General features: G+C 38.4%; 1 long non-coding RNA gene across 1 annotated transcript in view; it reads left to right on the top strand.

Annotated features, from left to right (window-relative positions):
• Positions 1-1,040: 1,040 nt before the first annotated feature.
• LOC102167506 (uncharacterized) overlaps positions 1,041-16,834 on the top strand; it is a 164,808-nt gene continuing 149,014 nt past the window's right edge. The window contains exon 1 of the long non-coding RNA XR_014819882.1: positions 1,041-1,309. This is a non-coding gene — a long non-coding RNA (uncharacterized LOC102167506). The remainder of the gene's footprint in view (positions 1,310-16,834) is intronic.

Raw genomic sequence — 16,834 nt, 5'->3', positions numbered from 1 at the left:
AATTTTGCAAAGATTAGAGTTCAGAAAAAAAAAAAAATCCCGTTTGCTCTGTTCCAATCACTATGTGTCTGCTCATCAAAAAATCTTCCTTTTAACTGCATCTTTCCATAAATTCACTATGCTACTTTTTGAGAAAAGGAGGGGTTTTTTGGTTTGTTTGTTTTGTTTTATTTTGTCCCAGCAGATGGGCCAAAGCAGAACGCCCCCTCTTGCCTTCATGGCTGGGAACCTCAAAGTACTTATTTGGAGGCTGAGGTAACTTAAAAGAAGAGGCCCATCCCGGGACCTGCTCCCTTATCTTATTCACTGGGATGAAAAGAAACAGCCAAGGAAAGATTAATATGTTCTCCAGTGAAGGGTTGATATAATGTGTGCCTTTACTTGGGATGGCCCAGTTTCCATGAACTGTGTCCACTATATGGGCAATAAAAAATTATAGTGACTTTGACTACATTATATAATAATCCATGCTGATATTCCTTAATTAAATATTTTTCTTAGTTTATAGAAAATCTGTCCTGGTATATCAAAGTTCAATTTATACATTTCAAAACACAATTGTTGCAACTTGTTGAACCATATTCCCATATATTTAGAGGTTCTGCTTTGGAAATTTGTGACCAAACTGAGATGCTGTTGCTTCATTCAAGCCATAAACGATTTTAGAAACCTGAGTTCTATAAAAAGTGGACGGCTTTCTATAAACTTGAAGGCAACATAGGTAAGTTCTATGGCTATTTCTACGTTTATGCTTCTGAGATCCTTTTCTAAAATTTCTTTTCAACACGATGGCTGAAGTGAACTTTTTTCCTTTGAATCGGTCACTGACCTTTCCACGTCGGCCGGACAACGGTCCTCCTGCCCAGAGTGCTTGGAGCCCGAAGAAGGCCCCAGAGATCCGCTGGGAAGCAAAGGGAAGCATCCTTCTCCAGTCAGAGAACGCAGAGATGCGAGATGAGGCCCTCGGGTCTCCCGTCAGGCCACGGGGCAGGCTCTTTATCCGGGTATCTGAGCGGGGAGGCGGGGGCGGGGTTCTCGCTGGCAGGCGCAGGCGCAGGCGCAGGCGCAGGAGAGTTGCTCACGCCCCATCCCTGCGGCGGGAGCAGCATCTCTGCACTGCGCCCACCGCCACCATGTTGGACTGAGCATCTTGCGCAGCTTCTGCAAAGACAGACCGACTCGAGGAGCTGAAGTGCTCTCGCAGCCGTTTCCCATCAGGAACTCTGGCCTGAGGCACCAGGTGCGAGGCCTCTGCGTGCGGCCTCCTGTGAGCTTGTGAAACAGACCAAGCACAAAGGAAAAGAAACAGGTAAGATTTTATTTTATGACCCAGATTTTTATCTCCCAAAAATTGCTCATGAGCTTTGCTGGGGACAAATTCTTCATTATTAGAGCCTCGAAGTGTTTTAAATTTTGCAAATTCTTCATGTCTAAAGGAGGTTGTATTTTAGGTTTTGAAGTGTTTGAATTTTTTTCTGTACTCATGTCAGCTCTAGACAGTTCAAGTAAGGACATTTTTAGTTATCAGTGATACTGATTATATGAGGGCTTAAATAATGTACAAAATTAGCTTTTGCCAGAAGAATTTTATGTGTATATAATTTGTAAGTGTGGCTAATTTTTAAATCCTGTACCTCATTGACTTATGTGTGTACATGATGTTTCTTGACCATCTGTTTGTGCTTTACATGGTGCTATATTCTGGTATAAATAACGATATCTGTAAGAGCCTGACCTTGAGAGTTTCGTCCGATCTGCTAAGAAATTCAGAAAGAAATACATAAATGAAATGGAATAGGCAAAAAAAAAAAAAAAAAAAAAAAAGAGAGAGAGAGAGAATCTGACTTGTCATAGTGGACCTGTAGATGGCTTCAATAAGAAAGTATGCTTTGATGTAGATTTTTAAGACTGAGTGGGAGTTTGATATGTAGAGATGATGCAGAGGAAGCCCTAGTAGAGAAAAAGCAAGGGTAAAGAGGCAGAAATATGACGACCTTGACCTTTATATGGTATAAGAGGTACAGATTGCCTGGCTTGCAAAAAGATAGTTGGTCAAACATTATAGTAGGAGGAGTCATGTTGTTTTATGTCAGATGTCACACTGAAGAGTTTGCGCTGGATTATATAGGGGATATGGTAACACTTAAGCAAGAAGAGAAATTACCAGATTTTTGTGCTGGGAAAATCAGTCTGGATATGACAGCAAGATGGCTGAGGAGGAGTAAAGAGCACTAAAAATGAGTTACATGGATAATTACAAGGATCTAGCTGGAGAGAGAATGGCTTGGAATGGAATGTACTAATGGGATTAGAAGGCTTCTAAAGGATCTGGGGAGACGTTTTTGGAAATAGTAGCTATTCATAAGAAGGTTTGTTGTTCTCACTTTTTAAATAAACTGGAAGTTAAATTTAATTCTTGATCCAGCTAACCCAGAGATGCGTTTTGGCAAATGTTTTATGAGTATTAAAATACCTTTCCAAGTTTCTTCTGTAAGCATCCTCAATATTATAAAGGGCTGAATAAAGGATAAAGAGAAAGGCAGAGAACTGCAGGTGGTGAGACAATTTTCCATTGCAACTTTTTCTCATACTTTTATATGAGTATTAGTTCTTATTGACTTAAGATCTTCAATATCCATACATAGTAGATATCTTTTGATGCCATGCCAAACTGTAAACATCTACAATTCTGTTTGTCTAAAGTTTTATTCACAAAGGGTACTGAATCAGATAGTGGCCCCGCAATTAGCCTGGAAGCTTAGAAATAATTGCCATTCAAAGTGACCTGTGACTGAGTCACCTGCCCTATGTGTCATCAAATAAAAGAGGGTAAAATTTGCCCGTCTTCTACTTCTGATAGTGAAACAAAAGAAGCACTAAATTGGTTTGTTCATCAGCTGTAGACCTGCTGGAGGTGGTGGGGAGCTGCTTGTAGTGGAAATTTTCTTTGTTGAGCAGCTAATAGATGGTGATACCATTACTTCCCATTGAGATTAAATGGAGGATAATTGTTCTGGGGGCAAACCAGTCCATTCTAGATGCTTATTTTGAGATTTTTGAGAGCACAGAAGACATGTATTTAAGTTATTTTGTAGGTACTTGTGTAGATAGTGGGGCAGATCTTACAGATGTGTATTTTAAGATGGTTTTGTATTTGTGTCTATGACTAATCTCCATAGATGCAGTTGACCCTGTGAGAGTAGGTGGCCAGGAAGAATATGCAGAATCGAGGAACAAGGATATCAGGGGTGAAGCCACGCACAAAAAAAGACGCACTCAAAAAGTAGTTCATATAAAAGACAGTTAAAGGGACAGAGAGAAAAATAGTCAGAGATGTAGGAGTAGAAGAAAAAAGGGAAATGCCTTAAAAAGGAGAAAAGAAATAATTTTAGTAAATGCTTGCTAACTTGAGTAATATTAAAAATCAAAGATTATTCGACATTGCTCTTCTGAGGCAAATGTTGATGATTCTGTGGATAAAAAGTAGACTTCTATATTCTTTGATCTCACAGTATGCACACATTCATTTAATGAGATTTATATGCAGAATTCTTGAATGGTAATAAATTGAAGGCTGTATGAACCTATAATACTCTTAATTAATGAAATAACATTTTTACCAGTTGATAGCTAACAGCCTGTTTAGGACGAAAAGGTGTGTGACTAAAATGGGTTTGTTAACTTCACCAGTAATCAAATCTGAAAGATTGTTATGGTAATAATTTTTTTTGTAAATCAAAAAATAAATGGAATAAGCAGGAAAACTGGAACCAAGATGAGGATCTCTGTGGCATTTGATTAACTGCCAGGAAATGACTGATTTTCTAGTAATCAAAATGAAAAAGGCAATCAGGTAGGTTTATAATATATACCACCAGAGGTTCTGTGATATGTGTTATTCATAATTTAACCTTCTTGTGGGTAATTAACATTATGAATACTCAGCATATATTAATGGTTTACAAGTAAGAATTTACAAACATGCCACAGGTTCAAAGGATCTCAGAACAGCTCAAGGGACTGCATAAAACTTGGCCGTCTTTTAAAATATCACACCTGTTATAATTAGATGCTGTCAAAAGCGGTGATTAAAACAGAGTGGTCAAATCTGTTATGTGCGAGTTTGGAGGACATCACCATTATAGGAAGTTAAGAAAAAATTGTCCTTGAACTCCTCCAAGTTTCTCTTCCAGGCAGAAAGAAAGAAAAATAAATACATGCTTCAAACAAATAAAAATACAGCACAAGGCCCTCCGCAAGCCTGCAGAAGGTAAAAGGCCCTTCAGAGAATGACTAGCGCCCACAAGGAGATATGGGAGGTCCACTTCAGGCAACTGTCTTCTTATAAGGGTCTGGTGCCCTAAAATTTATGATCAGAGCCCTTTTACAACGTGTGGATTTAAACTCTTTCGATGAGAAAAGTACTTGTTCACATTAAAAGTCCATGTTCCATCCAGGTTCTCTGGTGGCTCAGCAGGTTAAGGATCCACTGTTGTCACTGCTGTGGCTCGGGTCACTGCTGTGGTGGTGCAAACTTCCTCATGCCACATGAACCCCCACCCCCCAAAAAAGTCCAAGTTCCAGTAACTTGAGATATCTTCTGCATGCATACCTTGAATATGGACATATAATTTAGTTATTTCTTAAGAGATAGTTCTTCACTTGTGTCTTAACTAAAAAATGGATTTTTGTAGTATTTTAATACCATTTGAGTTATTTTTAAAAAATCATATGATTTTTTACTTTTTTTTTGTTAATGTGGTGTATGATGCTGATTGATTGAACCATCCTTGTGAACCTGGGATGAACCCAACCTGGTCATGGTGTATAATTTTTTTGGTATGTTGTTGGATTCGGTTGGCTAAGATTTTGTTAAGAATTTTTGCATCTGTATTCATCAATGATATTGGCCGATAGTTTTCTTTTTTGGTGGTATCTCTGTCTGGTTTTGGAATGAGGGTGATGGTGGCCTCATAGAATGTCTTTGGGAGTATTCCTTCTTCTTCAAACTTTTGAAAGAGTTTATGGAGGATGGGCACCAATTCTTCTTTATATGTTTGATAGAATTCACCTGTGAAGCCATCTGGTCCTGGACTTTTATTTGTAGGGAGTGATTTTATGACCTCTTCAATTTCATTTCTAGTGATTGGTCTGTTCAGTTGGTCTGTTTCTACTTGATTCAGTTTTGGCAGGCTGTAAGATTCTAGAAAATTGTCCATTTCTTCCAGATTGTCAAACTTGTTGCCATACAGTTGTTCATAGTATTCTCTTATGGTTTTTTGTATTTCTGCTGTATCCGTTGTGATTTCTCCTTTTTCATTTATAATTTTGGTTATTTGGGTTCCTTCTCTCCTCTTTTTAGTGAGTCTGGCCAGGGGTTTGTCAATTTTGTTCACCTTTTCAAAGAACCAGCTCTTGGTTTTATTAATTTTCTCTATTGTTTTTTGAGTCCCTATTTTATTGATTTCTTCTTTGATCTTTATAATTTCCTTCCTTCTGCTGACGTTAGGACTTTTTTGTTCTTCTATTTCTAATTCATTTAGGTGGAGGGTTAAGTTGTCAATTTGGGATCTTTCTTCTTTTTTGAGAAAGGCCTGTATTGCTATAAATTTCCCTCTGAGCACTGCTTTCACAGCATCCCATAGGTTTTGAGAGGTTGTGTCTTCATTATCATTTGTTTCAAGGTAGTTTTTAATTTCCTTTTTGATTTCCTCATTGACCCATTGGTTTTTTAGTAGCATGTTGTTTAGTCTCCATGTAGTAGGTTTTTTCTCTTTCCTTTTCCATGGTTGATTTCTAATTTCATGGCATTGTGGTCAGAGAAGATACTTGAGATAATTTCTCTGCTCCTAAATTTTTAGAGATTCGCTTTGTGTCCCAATATGTGGTCGATTCTTGAGAATGTTCCATGAGCATTTGAGAAGAATGTGTATTCTGATTTTTTTGGATGTAGTGTCCTGAAGATATCAATTAAGTCTAACTTTTCTATTGTTTCCTTTAGGATCTCTGTTGCTTTATTGGTTTTCTGTCTAGAGGATCTGTCCATTGATGTGAGGGGGGTATTAAGGTCTCCTACTATGATTATTGTATTCTCATCAATATCTCCCTTTATGTCTGTTAATATTTGTTGTATGTATCTGGGTGCTCCTATATTTGGGGCATATATGTTGATGATAGTAACATCCTCTCCTTGGATGGATCCCTTAATCATTAAATAGTGTCCTTCTTTGTCTTTCTTTATGTCTTTTGTTTTAAAGTCTATTTTGTCTGATATGAGTGTTGCGACTCCTGCTTTTCTGTCTTGTCTATTGGCGTGAAATATTTTCCCCCACCCTTTCACTTTCAATCTATATGTATCTTTTGTCCTAAGGTGAGTTTCTTGTAGGCAGCATATTGAAGGTTTTTGCCTTTTTATCCACTCAGCCACTCTGTGTCTTTTGATTGGGGCATTCAGTCCATTGACATTTAAGGTGATAATTGATAGATGATTATTTATTGCCATTTGAACCTCGTGTTCCAGTTGATTCTATGGTTCTCCATTCTTCCTTTCTTTTTTTTTTTTTTTGATTGGATGGTCTCCTGTTGTTATCTGCTTGAGTGTATTTTTTCATTTTTTGCAAATGCAATATTTGGTTTTGGCTTGTGGTTGCCCTGTTTTTTAAATATGCTAACCCCTTCCCATAATTATGTGTTTTAGCCTGATGGTCCTATAAGTTCAAACACTTCATTACTATATTAAAATTAAGAAGAGAAACATACAAACAAACAAAAAGGGTTATTTACTTCCTAACATCCCTTGCCCACATTTTATGGTTTTGATAGTAGCAGGATATAAGATTAATATTCAGAAGTCAGTTGCATTTCTGTATACCAGCAATGAAACATTAGAAAAGGAATACAAAAATACGATATCTTTTAAAATTGCACCTCACAAAATCAAATACCTCGGAATACACCTGACCAAGGAGGTAAAGGACCTATATGCCAAGAACTATAAAACTTTAATCAAAGAAATCAAAGAAGATGTAAAGAAATGGAAAGATATTCCATGTTCCTGGATTGGGAAAATCAATATTGTAAAAATGGCCATACTACCCAAAGCAATCTACAGATTCAATGCAATCCCTATCAAATGACCCATGACATTTTTCACAGAACTAGAACAAACAATCGAAACATTTATATGGAACCACAAAAGACCCAGAATTGCCAAAGCAATCCTGAGGAACAAAAACCAAGCAGGAGGTATAACTCTCCCAGACTTCAAGAAATACTACAAAGCCACAGTCATCAAAACAGTGTGGTACTGGTACCAAAACAGACAGACAGACCAATGGAACAGAATAGAAAATCCGGAAATAAACCCTGACACCTATGGTCAATTAATCTTTGACAAGGGAGGCAAGAACATAAAATGGGAAAAAGAAAGTCTATTTAGCAAGCATTGCTGGGAAACCTGGACAGCAACATGCAAAGCAATGAAACTAGAACACACCCTCACACCATGCACAAAAATAAACTCCAAATGGCTGAAAGACTTAAATATACAACAGGACACCATCAAACTCCTAGAAGAAAACATAGGCAAAACACTCTCTGACATCAACATCATGAATATTTTCTCGGGTCAGTCTCCCAAAGCAATAGAAATTAGAGCAAAAATAAACCCATGGGACCTCATCAAACTGACAAGCTGTTGCACAGCAAAGGAAACCAAAAAGAAAACAAAAAGACAACTTACAGAATGGGAGAAAGTAGTTTCAAATGATGCAACTGACAAGGGCTTAATCTCTAGAATATATAAACAACTTATACAACCCAACAGCAAAAAAGCCAACAACCCATTGAAAAATGGGCAAAAGACCTGAATAGACATTTCTCCAAAGAAGATATACAGATGGCGAACAAACACATGACAAAATGCTCAACATCGCTGATTACAAGAGAAATGCAAATCAAAACTACCATGAGATACCACCTCACACCAGTCAGAATGGCCATCATTAATAAATCCACAAATAACAAGTGCTGGAGGGGCTGTGGAGAAAAGGGAACCCTCCTGCACTGTTGGTGGGAATGTAAACTGGTACAGCCACTATGGAGAACAGTTTGGAGATACCTTAGAAATCTATACATAGAACTTCCATATGACCCCGCAATCCCACTTTTGGGCCTATATCCGGACAAAACTCTACTTAAAAGAGACACGTGCACCCACATGTTCATTGAAGCACTATTCACAATAGCCAAGACATGGAAACAACCCAAATGTCCATCGACAGATGATTGGATTCGGAAGAGGTGGTATATATACACAATGGAATACTACTCAGCCATAAAAAAGAATGACATAATGCCATTTGCAGCAACATGGATGGAACTAGAGAATCTCATCCTGAGTGAAATGAACCAGAAAGACAAAGACAGATACCATATGATATCACTTATAACTGGAATCTAATATCCAGCACAAATGAACATCTCCTCAGAAGAGAAAATCATGGACTTGGAGAAGAGACTTGTGGCTGCCTGATGGGAGGGGGAGGGAGTGGGAGGGATCGGGAGCTTGAGCTTATCAGACACAACTTAGAATAGATTTACAAGGAGATCCTGCTGAATAGCATTGAGAACTTTGTCTAGACACTCATGTTGCAACAGAAGAAAGGGTGGGGGAAAAACTGTAATTGTAATGTATACATGTAAGGATAACCTGACCCCCTTGCTGTACAGTAGGAAAATAAAAAAAAAAGCTCAAATAAGCTCAAAAAAAAAAAAATCAATAGAACTGTGATTTGATTTAAGAATCTACATTTTTATTACACTTCTAATGCAAAACCTCTATTTTTTACTGGTTACAACGCCAAAGACAGGGGAAACAGTTTACGTTTGGTTCAGATCATTCTCCATAGAGATGGACTGGTCATCATCAAGCCTGCTGCCTGAACAAAATGATTTCCAGGGTTATTGGCAAATTGTTCATTTGTAGCACAACACATAATTTTTCAGTCTATTATCCCTCCTTTGTTCCTTACCCCCCCTTTGTCAAAAGTAATAATTAGAAACAACTAATTCTGAAGAAGCTCCCCTACACATTATGTTTTTCCTCTCTCCATCTCACTTGCTGGATTGCCAGGAGGCCACTATGGGCTCAGTTCAGTATTTGGGACGTTAATATTGAGGTTTTCTCCTATTGGCACACACACAGAAAAACACAACATGCCCTCCGACCCACAACCCAAGGGTGTGCTTTGGCACCAATACAACTGACTCAGGGTTGAGGGTGGCAGAAGCTGTAGCAGCAGGAGCACCAGCATGAAGAGCTTGATAAGCTCCCTTTACACTCTGGAGCCACCTAAGCAGCTCTCTTCTGTTGGAGATAGAACCTAAGAGGATGTTCCCACATGAGGTCTTCCAAAGTTACGATGAAACCAAAATATCATTTGCTGCACAAAACTGTCTAGATAAATGTCTTTACTGGTATTTTTCATGTTACTTAGAAGATGAACGTAATGAATAGGGTATGTCTCTTACTCATATATGTGTGTGTACATATATACATGTGTATATGTTGATGTGTGTATGTGATTATATATACATTCATAAACATACACACACATACACAGATTCCAGACAAAGTCTAACCAGCTGTTGTTTTATTATCCCATATTTTGTAATTTATTTATGGCAAATAGTTTATCCATCTGGCCATCAGAAGAACTTCCATAAACATCAGCTTTGACCATACCACATTGCATTTGTGGTCAGAAACTGTCCCCTCAAACCCACTTTTTTGTATTTTTTAAAAAGAGATAATTAACTCCTTCGTGCCTCCAAGATCCATTGTTAAAGTTTCCAGGTGAGCAAAGGTCTTTGAAGCAATTTTTAAATTTTAAAAGAAGACTATCTTTTACCTTCAAAACAGAATTTAGGTCTAATCGCCAGTATACAACAGCTATAATCAACTTTGTGAAACTAGCATATAGTCCTAGGTCAGCCTTCATCACTTGTGTGGCTTGATTCAGTGAACTATGACCATAAACTCCAAAGGCGTGGGGAGATGTTGGAGATGGTTCAACAAAGAGTGATGGAATCTGAGTTTGGGAGCTGGAAGAGACATGTGGGAGCAATGCAGCCCCCTAACTGCACAGAGGAGAAGCAGATGAAAGATTGGAGGAAGATAATGTTTTTAAAGAAAGAATTCTGGATTGTGTTAAAAAGGAAGGCAGAGTACCTCGCAATGATAAATACGTAATTAAAAATACAACAGAGGTACCCCTTTACCACACGCCACACACGCAGTTCATGCCACACTCATGCACACACACATTGTCACCCAGAACGGCAACCTAGACCCCTTACTGTCCACAAACAAAACAAATAGTGGAAGTTTACTGTGCTGTCAACTGAGAAATACGCGCTTACATAAGCAAATACCCAGTGATATGGGCTGTTGTTCAACCTTTCTAAAGAACTTTTAAATGATGAAATCTTTATATTTAAGTGGCAAAAAAATAGTAAATATTCATATATGAGTTGCTGGATTTCAGGGAAGTGTTTTATGTCTCCCATTAAATTGACACAATAATCCTGTGAGATAGGTGTGAAGAGCCACATTTGACATATGTGGAAAATAAAGATCATAGAAAATACTTAGTTTAACAAAAATCCCACAGTTAGCAAAAAACCCTTATTGATAGCCCTGCAAGTGTAATACCCTAAGAGATGTGCATAACAATAACCCCTTTAAGATAAGTTGGGTGTTAGAAGGATTTCCTTACAAATTAATCATTAAAAGTTTAGGTTTTCAAACAGTAAGCTTCAGTTGTTTGGGGAATACACTCAAGCATACACAGATAATCCACAGTAAATTAATGCTGTCTGATGGAGGGAACGCGGGTTTGGCACAGTCAGGCTTATAATGAAATCCAGGCTTAACATTTTATTCTTGGGTCTCATTGCCTGTATTTATTTACCCTCATTGAACTTCAGTTATGCCACCTATAAATAGAGGGACATGCCTTTCTCAAAGGGCACATGTGAGGCTCAAATGAGATTATGTGCGTAAAATGCTTTCTGCCAGCCCTGTCATGAAGGCCATTCTGCTGTTGTGTGTTTTTACAAACAAATCTGCCTTCCCAGACAGAGAGGGCTAGGATTCGGTTTAGTGTTAGTATTAGAAACAGTTTGCTTTAGTGGTATAGTCGAGGATTAGGAAATCTTTATTTTCTCCTCCTCATAATTAAGATGTACAATTACTCTCTGCCCTTTATGAGTGACATGCAAAACTTACATGCTTCAACAGTGACACATCAGAGGTGTTCAGAAAACATTATTTTGAGTATTGCCAAGTTTGCTGCTATACAGATACTGTCTAGTGCCAAAACCTACAGTGTTACGGCTTTTCTCCGGAACTCATTCACTGAAAGGTCAGCTACACAATATTGCTTCTAGATGGTTGTTGTAGGAGGAGCCATATGTGTTAGATGATGGTTTCTTTTAAGTCATACATGGGTGAGTGAGTAATGATCCTCCCACATGCAAACAACCTGCAGAAAACGCTCCAGCCCTACAGTTCCTATGCTCCTGTTATTCTCAGATAGTCAGGTTCCATAAATAACAAATTAATAGGAGTATGATTAGAATATTATACACCTGGAAATAGCCTAGATCAGAGTTGTGGCTCAGGAGTAACAAACCCAGCTACTAACTATGAGGATGCAGGTTCAATCCCTGGCCTCACTCAGTGAGTTAAGGATCTGGCATTGCCATGAGCTGTGGTGTAGGTCACAGAAGTGGCTTGGATCTGGCATTGCTGAGACTGTAGTGTAGGCCAGCTACTGCAGCTCCAGTTAGACCCGTAGCCTGGGAACTTCCATATGCTGTGGGTGCAGCCCTTAGAAGACACACACACACACACACACACACACACACACACGCACAAATAGCCTAGACTTAGATTATTTAAATTTTACTTCTATTATTTTAAAACTATACAATTTCAAGTACCTTATGGCCATGCCATAGAGAGGGGCAGGAATTAATATTTATTGAGCATCTACTATGAATTAAACATTAAGTATGTATCAGCATTGAATGCTCCCTTTATCATGTTTCAGTGTTCTGAGTCATAAAATAGATTAAATAATTGAACAGCTACAGTGCAAGGACAGCTTGTTTATGCTTACGTAAGAGTCCTAGATGGGCCTTCCCAATGCAGTAGCTGTTTTCCTCCAGCCTGTCATTCAGGAAGAACCACTTTCATCCTGTGGCGCTCCATCCCCTACTGCCCCCTCATTTGAATCTGAGTAGAAGATGGGAATATCTCCTGTTGAAGGGTTTTTTTTTCAGCCAGACCTGGAAGCTGGCATCTATGACCTCCGCTCACATTCTTCTGGAAAGAACTTAGTCACATGACCGTACCTAGTGCAAAGGATGCTGGGAAATACCTTCTACCTGTGTGTGCAAAGAAGGACACTTCCAGCTCTGAGTGTCCTTTTACACTCAGATTGTACAGTAATGAACAGGTTTTGGACTCAGGTATATCTGACTCCAGAACCTCCCAGTTTCTGCGTCTCTGATTTGAAGATTTGTGTTTCTACTACTCTGCAGCTCAGAAGTCTCTGTGTTTTTCTCCTGCTTTTCCATCCTGAGTTAGAAGGAAGAATGAATAACTCTCTCTCCCTCTCTTTTCTCTCCCTCTCTTTTCTCTCCCTCTCTCTCTCTCTCTCTTTTTTTTTGTCTTTTTAGGGCTGCACCCAGCAGCATACGGAGGTTCCCAGGCTAGGGGCCGAATCAGAGCTACAACTGCCAGCCTCCACCACAGCCACAGCAACGTCAGATCAAACCCACATCTGTGATCTGCAGGCTCATGGCAACTCCGGATCCTTAACCCACTGAGTGAGGCCAGGGATCAAACCCCCAACCTCATGGTTCCTAGTTGGATTTATTTCCGCTGCGCCACAGGAAGAACTCCTCCTTTTTTTTTTTTTTTTTTTTTTTTTTTTGCTTTTTTAGCGAATAACTCTCTTGAAATCGGTATCTTTAAATACAAAAGTTGCTAGTCTAAGCATCTGTTTCAGATCTGGTCTTCTGAGTGTGCCCGAGTGGGCTGGAAACCTATCTACCAGCGTCTATGTCAAACATTAACATGAGGGTTACCTAAGACCTGAAAATTCCTACATGTCCTAGAGTAAAAATGCAAATATCCAATATAAAAAAAGTTAAAGGAATCCAGTAGCTAACAGGAAGTATAATATTGTGGAAGCTATACAAAGGCACTTCTCAGCTCTGCTTCAAGAGAGACCTCCCTTGGTGTGTTGCTAGCTGGCAGCACCAGCAGCCAGCCCTCTGGACTGCACACCCGCGAAACACCAGTGCAGCAGCTCCCTCAGGCTTCTCCAGCCAGGGGGTGACCACAGCAAGGCACTAGCGAGGCCCATCCTACAGGTCCACCCAACTCCTCTAAGAGGAAACTTCGGCTCAGGAGCTCCAAACTCTCTTAGAACTGTTCTAGCATCTGAGACTCTTCCCACCAAATATCCCTTCCTTCTCTCTTGTTTCACAGCTTCCAGGCCTGCACTGCAGGGTGAAGCCTCTGCTACCTATAACTGCTCCCTGCCCTTATTCTTCTCATGTGCTTCCCCAGAAAATCTCTTGCTCATCTAATCCTTTTGGGGCATTTACTTCTCAGAGATAATCTGACTACAGAGATGCTAAAAAAAAGTACGCATATGTAAGTATTCAAATACAGCATAGATGGATAGATGTAAAGACATGGTGGATAGATAGATAGAGGAGTTCCCACTGTGGCACAGTGGGTTGAGAATCTGACTCCAATGGCTTGGGTCACTGCAGAGGTGCAGGCTCAATTCCTGGCCCAGCACGGTGGTTAAAAGATCTCGTGTTGCTGCAGCTGTGGTGTAGGTCAAAGCTGCAGCTTGGATTTAATCCCTGGCCCGGAAATGTCCATATGCCACAGGTGCAGCCATAAAATATTAAATAATAATGATCATAGAGAGAGACTCAAAGTCAGTGAAATATTTGACTCAGAAAACCTTGAAACAGTCCCACTGAAGTCTGGAGCAAAACATGCATGTCTATATAATTGCTATCATTTAATATTGTAAATTAGGAACAAGGCAAAAATAATATAAAATGAAAAGAATTACACTTATAAAAATCCAAAGAAAAAAGTAGATCAATTTTAGCTGATATGATGTAGGCTTGAAAAATTGAAATACGAATAAAATATGACTGTAAGCAAAAACAAAGTTCAGAAAGATGACATAAGGCAAAATTCACATGAAGAAATCGGTTGCATACATGCAAGCAATGATTAGTTAGAAGGTATAATTGAAGGAAAGATCTTAAAAAGCAATGAAAATGATAAAATACTTATAAATTTGATAAAACCTATGAAAGATTTCAACAAAAGCAACCTAAAACACCACTGGAAAACAAAAACAAAAATTGAACAAAGAGACACACCACGTTATTGGAGAGAAGAATTGAGTGTCACACAGATGTTAATTCTCTGTAAGTTTATTTGCATGTTTGACATGTACCTAATAAGATGCCAAATTATTTCTTTTTAGAACTAGATCCATTGGTTATAAAGCTAATATGAAGAAATAAACATAGTGAAGAAATATTTGCACAAAAAGAGCAACAAAAATTACTGATCCTATTAGATATTAAAATATAAGGTATCAATAATTAACAATAATGTGGTATTGGTACATAAATAGACCATCAATCAGAATTCAGAAGACAGACTTTTTTTAATCTTAATAAAGGAATTTAGTATACTGGAAATATTGGATCTCACAAAATCGTTGAAGGGAAAAAAGACCATTGAACAAGTTGTGTCAGAGTAATATATTTTGGAAAAAAATATGAAGTTGAATCCACACACCACACACTATACACCTTGATAAGTTTGCAATGATCAAGATTTATGTGTGAAATAAATAATCCATGAACTAAAGGAAAACGTGGCTGAATCCTCTTATAATACTGAAGTGGGAAAAGTGTTTTTTAACTAAGACTCAAAGCCCAAAGCCATAGATGAAGAGTTTGATAAAATGTAACTACATAAAAATCAAAACTTCCTTAATGTACAAAGTTAACCCAATACAAAGTCTAGGGGTGTGGGTGTAGGGAAAGCAGGGCTCAAACCTATCACAAGGATCAAGCCTGGATACTTATTAATAAGAAACTGACCCAAAACTCAGTAGGAAGCATATAAACAAACAGACTGTTCACCAAAAAGACAATACAAATGATTCTTAGCACATGAAAAAATGCTCAGCTTCACATAAAGCAAGTGAATGCTACTAAAGTTTTAGTGAAATAATTTTTTTTCTCCAGGCATTTAAGGAACTCTCTATATTTTGATAACTCACTCATAGTGATGAGGCTATAAGGACGCAGGCAATTTCCTATATTGCTGGGGGAAGCTAGCATAGTCCTTCTGGAGGACAATTCCATCATGTCATCACTATCAGCTTGGACCTAGCAACCCAGGAATTACATACTGGGAATTCACCTACACAAATGTGAAATGCAAAGTTAATCACTGAAGCATCCTTTATATGAGCGTAAGATTGGAAATAAATGCTCGTCAATGGGAAACAATCCAAATGATTAACTTCTTAGAATGTGATACATGTTAAATTTCAATATTTCCAACGTACTTGGAGTATGGAGTAAGATAGGGAGTAGGTTGTATGGTGTGCTACCCTTACCACATGTACATATATAGAAAGAAGAAGCATGTACTTGTGTGCATCTCTGTATGTGCAAAGTGAAACTCTGGAAGGAGCCAGAGAGTTCTCATGGCAGGGGGACAGCTGTGCAGATGGAGGATGAGAATGAAAGAGAGACTTTTCCTTCCATACATCTGATAACTTTTGATTTTGCATTCAAATTCTTTGATTGTCTATTCAATTTCTTTAATCATAGGAAGAGTTATCAGAGGAAGCAAAGGTTAAAATATATATATTCATTTATTCCAGAAATGTTTATTCAACAACTACAGTGTGGCAAGAGCTGCAGCAGGCAATGGAGAATAAAGGATGACAATTCTGGTACTTAGGGAGCATACAGCCAAGTGAAAGACGCTGACAAGCAATCATGACCTAGATTTAAGCTAGAGTGATTGAGGAAAGGAAGCTGCACCAGTAGAAACAAAAGTCAAAAGGGAAAGCCGCTTTAAGAAATAATGTAGTTGATGGGAGATGCTCAGCAATTTGATGAAGTGAAGGATTTATGCAAATTGGAAGGTTCCATCAGGGAGTAGGTGAAAGATTGGCATTTAGAAAGGATTCCAAAACTGGATTTTGAGTATTCTTCTGAGGTGGAAATTCCAAGAGAGAAATCAAGAAGAGAAGGAAACCCGGAAGCAGTCTTGGACAATGTCCTCATTTATTGAGTTTCAGATGTCTTTTTTTTTTTAATCAAAAGTTTCCATTCAAGATTCTGTTTCTTAAAAGCAGTATCGATGGAGGTAAGATCGAAGTATTTTTTCAAATATAGCTTCAAAAGGACTTAAAACACTGTAACAGTCCCCGGCAAAACTGCTAGGCTTTTATGACCATAATAATGAAAAAGAAGACTTCTTAGTCAGATAAGGACGGCCCCCACATGATATTCCTGAGGTTGTGTGTCTGACATCTGGTGAGATGTCTGGTGCCATTTTATGATTTATGGTGCAGGAAATTTGAAGGTTCTTTGGGTGCAATATAACTCAGGTGAAAAAGACACTTTGATTCAAGTCCATTTTCTTTTATTTTTGATCATTCAGAGAAACCATTTCATGTTGCATATTAATTCT

This window comes from Sus scrofa, chromosome 11, assembly GCF_054392235.1.
Source record: "Sus scrofa isolate SSC_HxYL_T2T_F1_AM1 chromosome 11, Sscrofa_HxYL_maternal_Yorkshire_Landrace_v2.0, whole genome shotgun sequence".
NCBI classification, from domain to species: Eukaryota; Metazoa; Chordata; class Mammalia; order Artiodactyla; family Suidae; genus Sus; species Sus scrofa.
Note: the sequence above shows the minus strand (reverse complement) of the source record. Positions and strands in the feature narration are given on the sequence as shown.